This window comes from Vicugna pacos, chromosome 2 (assembly GCF_048564905.1).
Source record: "Vicugna pacos chromosome 2, VicPac4, whole genome shotgun sequence".
Taxonomy (NCBI): domain Eukaryota; kingdom Metazoa; phylum Chordata; class Mammalia; order Artiodactyla; family Camelidae; genus Vicugna; species Vicugna pacos.
The window spans coordinates 23589198-23595197 of record NC_132988.1 but is presented as its reverse complement, the minus strand read 5'-3'; the positions used below and the strand labels follow the sequence as shown (position 1 = coordinate 23595197).

Sequence of the window (6000 nt, the reverse complement as noted above, 5' to 3'; positions counted from 1 at the left end):
AGAGGTACATTAAGTGAAGTATTCCCACCTCTTCTTGAATAAGGAGTGAGGAAGTTCTGTGGGGAAACAGGATTTGAGCTCTTTTGAGAAGCCAAAACCACAGTAAAGGGTATGACATGAGTATGGGTAATGAATGGCGAGTAATGGCAAAAGTTATTTAATGTGAGACAGTGGAGGAAATGAGAGATGAGGGGCATGACTTAGTGTGAGATCAAATTTTATTACTTCCCTCCTCTCAGTGCGCCTCCTGGAGGTGCGCTCCCACAGCCCCACTTTACTGAGTGCGGACTCACTCTGGCCAAGTGAATGTGCACGGGGTGGTGTGAGTTAATGGGATGCAGAGGCTTTAAGAGCCTCTGTGTAGTTTGCTATGCCTCCTTCCTCTCTGCAGTGACGGTATTCCAGACAGAGATGGTTCCAGCACCCTAAGATCTAAAGGAAATACAACAAGGAGCAGAATCAGAGCTGAGCAGTGGAGGATATCAGCATGAGAGGAATGCACATTTATGGTTATAAGTTAACAGGATTTGTGTGTTGTTTATTTCCATCGTCTACAATAACCTGTTCTGATGGATATATGCCACGTGCCAAAAATTTCACAGCCAGATGAGGGAAGAACAGATGACACCACCACAAGAAAGGGTAAAGCAAAACCCAGATGGAAAAACTGAGCTGCAAAAGAGATTTGGTTTTTTACCAAAGAGTGAAGCGTGAATTCCTGGAAGCTGCACTGACTTAGTGCTTTCACTATGTATTTGTTTTTGATTCATACATTATTTTTACTCCACATCATACTGTGAGCATTTCTCATGCTTTAAACATTTTTGGAAAACAACATTTTTAATGCTTATGTTCTATCCCATTTATTTACTTTTTGTGCCATTGACATTCATCTCCTATTTACCATTGCAATGATACTATAAAAGACATCATTATGTCTGTACTCAAGTTTTGAGTGTATTTTATAACCTTAGTTGACTGTGAATTTTACTTATTTAAAGTCTCCTTTTGTACTGTCTCTTGCATTAAATTGTAGCTCCTTATATGCACAAATTTTGTTTGTTATTTTCTCTTCATTTCCCTTGATACTTATTCCAGTAAATTACACAGAGCTGATGCATATAATAATTATAACTAGCAAACTAACCAAATAGTGCTATGAGCATACTTTACTCTGACTCTCATAAAGATAATTGACAGGATGGTGGAATGTTTTCTTAACAATAGCTGCTGTGTGGGTGATGTAACTGCATAAACATTTATAGGTACTCATAGGAAGGTTAATTCTGAGTTTTATTCTACATTTGATATATATGTCCAGGCGCTCATCAAAGTTCTTTAGAAGACAACTTAAGAAAAATGGCAAAAGCTAATATTTTCATATATCCAAATTCCTGTTTCCCTTCTCATTCAATAACTAAAAGCTATTAAACACAGTAAGATTTTACAAAGTCAAGATCATAACTGATTCAGTTGTAAAATAGAGAAGTCTATGAATGAAAGAAAAACTAAAATCTGTATAACTAATCATCCGTAGATGACACCTATTCATGCAGACAATCTAGATAATTCCAAAAGGAGGTGAAGGGAGAGAACTGAGCTTCACTCCAATTACCATGTCTGCTATACAATTAGACCCTAAATTCACCATATGTAAGGTACGCATGAGGCAGAGTAGGGCGAGAGTTGAGAATGACAGCCTAATCTCTAAGTTGAGCAACACAATAAATGGTGATACGATTCTCTAAGAGAGAGAAATCTAGGTTGAGGGGCTGAGTTGAACGGGAAAAGACTCATGTAGTCGTGGACATGTGGTTAAATGTGAGACCAGGGTGTTGGATGTGTACATGCGCGTTTAAGCATTTGTCCATTTGCTTGTAATTCCCGACACTTATCAACCTGGTTGGTGCAGTATCTAATCTTGTTCGTTAGCTAGTTACATCCTGTGATTTAAACTTACAAGAGAACAGAAAAGCAGTGGAGAAATAGGAAAATGTTTTACCAAGGCAGTAAAGTAGTGAAAAATAAATGCTTACACAATAATATGCTTTAACTCATTTGGAGTAAGTGCTGGCCATTAAATATCGTCAAAACAGTTATCATGCTGCGAATTACAGGGTCTTAAACATCGCTTTAACTGATATTTGACTTGTTACAGTGTAATGGTGGGTGGAGAGAGGAGTATCACAATAAATAATTGAAGATAAATTCGAAACCTGTCAGCAGTGATTTCTTACATGTTACTTTCATTTAAACACTGAAAGAAATGACAAAGGCATAAATAGAAAGCCAACTTAATGAAGTCTTTTTTTTTTTAATACTGTTCAGTAATGCTGAATCTAAACCAGTTTCCAGACAAGATTATTTCAGCACTGAAGTCAGATCTCAGGACTGGTCTGCCTGGATCGAAACTGAGATGCACTGCTAGAATTGTCTTTATTAGAATGAGTCCGAAAGGTCAATATCTTCATGTCAGCTACTTTCTGCGTTTTTTCAACGTGATGGTGTTGGCAAAATCTTTTCAATTTACAAGATTTATTCTGTAGCTAAACATGTGCTGCAGATTAGTGTATACTGTACACCAGAGTTTTGAGTGTAGCAATAAATTTACATAAAGAAACACTTGAAACTTTCAAAGCTTAGGGCCTCCAGCACAAGTTAGTCTACTTTTAGCTTCTAAGAGTGCTTCTATCTGAACTGCCATTGATCTAAATTTACATTGTCATTGCAAAATCAAAGCAAGTCAAAGATTATGCTGTGTTGAATTCCCATACTCTAATAGTTGTCTATGAACAGAAGTTGCTTCAAGAAAGTCAGCTGATACTGGGTATTAATCCATTCTTTTGATCATTTTATTGAGGATCTATTTAATGTCAGACAGCATGGCATATACTAACATAATCAAAATATTAAGTCTATCTTCCCTGTCTCTCTTGGGACCTAGATATATGGCTTGAACTGCAAATTTTAAAATACTAGGAAAGTCAAAAATTTTCTCACAATTAATATGATTCTAGAGCCCTACCTTATCTTGATGTCATCTTCTTCCAGATCCATCCATATCTGAAATTGAGTTCCCTTAAGAAGACACACATGCACACACACACATACGTACATACAATTTCTGCCCACTCTCAAGACTAGTACTGCTATTAAAAATGTAGTGTTCCCAAGTATAGGATTATATGGCAGAACGTCCAGCCTTCTCCCATCTCTCTAGTTCCCTGTGTCTCTCCCCCATTAAAACTCTCCCTTTTTCTCCACTCTCGTTCATCTCTCAAGACCTAAGCAAATTCTTTTCCTACTTCCATACCTGACATCTCTGTCTTATTTCATTGAAATGTTCTGACTCAAACTAAAGTCTCTCTCTGGTTTGTGCCACTTTATTTCCCAATAAAATCTCTAATTTACAGAGCAAGGTTGTTCAACAGAACTTTCTGCAGTGAAGGAAACACTCAATATTCATCTCGTCTACAGAGTAGCCACTAGTCATTTGTGACTGTGGAATGTTTTTAATGTAGCTAGTATACATAAGGACTTGAATTTGTATTTAATTTTAATTAATTAAAGTTTTAACAGCCACAGGTGGCTAAGGTCTACCATATAGAACAGCACAACTCTAGATAAAGTAATCTCTGCCAAACATTCAAGTACTTGCTTAATAATCAGGGCTATATAAGCAACCAAGTCATTAAGTATCTCTTTATAGACTTCATTTTCTTCATGTTAAATATTTTAAAGTCTTAATGAAAAGACACTAAGGACTGAACTATCAAACCAGACTCACTTGAATCAGAGTTTCACACTTTAGTAATAATTTTGAGTTTTAAATCAATCCATGGCACAGCCAAAGCAAAGAGAAGCCTTGGATCCCTAGGGCAGCTCCTCTGGTGCTTTGTTGCCACATCAGAATACCTGCCAGCCCTGATGAATTACTAATTAATGCATGAGATCAGTAATAATGTATGTGACTACACTACCTACACAAAAAGGACCTATTTAAATCACAAAATATCTTTATTTTATACCAAATAGGTTTTATGACATTTCCTAGAAGGCCATGCCCACATATCCATAGATTTCATTGCCCCCGGACCCACAGACTTCCATAAGGAATTGTTGACAGACCCAGTGCATCTGCTCAAGGCATTCCATAGATAAAACAGACTCTCCCAACACTAAATACCACCAGTGTGCTTCCCAGGAGTTCTGTAACTGGAATGTTTGTGAGAAGACTGACTGGGTCATCTTCGTTCTTTCTTGGAGGCATTTTTCAGGTAAAGGGAGAGAATGGACCTGATGCTTAACCATTTCCTTCCTACTCAAGAAATTGTGTGTTCACTGACGCAGAGTTGAGTCCTAACTTCCGTGCATCCAGCAGTTAGGCAGCTACGGTGAGAATGTATTACTGGCCAAGCATCATTCAAGATGTAGTTCCATATCTGGTCCAAGTTCAGCAGTCCCAGAGGAGCACTGAAAATGAAATCATACCGTCACCTGCAGGTTACCTATACTACGGAGATCTAGGTTTTTGATGTCCAATAGAAGCCACTAGTCACGTGTTGAGTCCTCGAATGTGTCTCGCTCAAATTGAAATGTACTGTAAGTATAAAATGTACACCAGATTTTGAAGACTTAGTATCAGAAAAGGAATGTAAATTATTTTGTTAATAATTTTTATATTAACTACATTCTTAAATGAAAGTATTTTAGATATATTTTATTAAACAAAATATATCATTAAAATTAATTCCACTATTCATTTTTATGTTTTTAACATGACTACATGAACATTTAAAATTACCTCTGTGGCTTGCTTTTTGTGATTCCCATTACTTTTCTACTGGGCAGCACTGGTCTGAAATATCCTATTTGAAATACCCTTTGCCTGTTAAAGTTCAAAGCCTCTTTGTGATCTCTTCAAATTCCCAGATATTACATTTCCATGGTACTTTTGTCAAATATCTCCTCTATATACACTGTCTCCGTTTTGCTCTGTATTAGCTCAGCCAAAAACTCATAACCTTTATCAGTTATTAATTTTAAGGGAAGGATTTATAAATGTAGGAACACTATTGGCAATTTATGGGCCAGAGTTGCATCTTAAGATCCCCTGCATTCTCTTTGCTTTCTTTTTCCCTTTATTTGTTCATTCTTCCTTTTCCTCTCCTTTCTTTTCGGTAACAAAATTTCTCTCCCTTTATCCTGCAAAGCAGTTTAGTAAGCATCACATTTTGTTTAAGCATGCTTTTGAGATCTGTCTCTCTCTCCCTGAAAATAAGCAAAGTTTCTCCTTAGGATGAAATCTCAGAAATAATTTTTTCCTCATCTTTTTACACTTGCAATACAAAGATGAAAGCCACTGGAGAGATTTTTAGTGTGTTCCCAATCTAGAGGGGGATATAGGGACACTAAAACAAAAATGAAAATGCAATATGAAAAGTGCCACGATCAAGCACCGCACAAGATGCTGTAAGAACACAGGGAACCAACACCACTCATTGTTAATTATACAGATTAATAAGAGTAATCAGTAGCTGCATTGGTTTGGCTACATTCATGCTATGCCCTCGCCAAGGGACCACGGGACATTCATCATTCACTCTACCTCAACTTCTCTACTATAGAGATTTGCACATCTTAAATACAATTTCATAACAAAGCCCCTCATTTAAATAAAACCTTACGGAGAAATGCAAACCTATGATTCAAATAAAAGCATAGTTACTCTGATCTTGGTGAGAGGTGTGGAGTCCCATTGATTCACTCCTCTCTGCTATTGGGAAATGCAGTAACCCACAGGGGTACTTTGAGGAGCACAGCGTAAAAACCATTGCTCAGTTGCCTGGGCTCCCAAGATATTCTGTTCCACCAATTTTCCATTTCTGACAAATCCTCCTCAGTCAACATGAAGGGCTGCTCTTTCAAACACCCCTAATACCAGCTTCCTGTTGTGTTTCTCACTCTCAGTCTCCCCTGATGTGTTTCCATCCAGCATGG

At 37.3% G+C, this 6000-nt stretch overlaps 1 protein-coding gene across 1 annotated transcript in view; it reads right to left on the bottom strand.

Moving 5' to 3' along the window:
• Positions 1–200: 200 nt before the first annotated feature.
• The window catches only part of SLC7A11 (solute carrier family 7 member 11), a 98985-nt gene continuing 93185 nt past the window's right edge, over positions 201–6000 (bottom strand). Inside the window, exon 13 of the transcript XR_012077805.1 lies at positions 201–432. The gene's annotated coding sequence lies outside the window, so the exon portion shown is untranslated. The remainder of the gene's footprint in view (positions 433–6000) is intronic.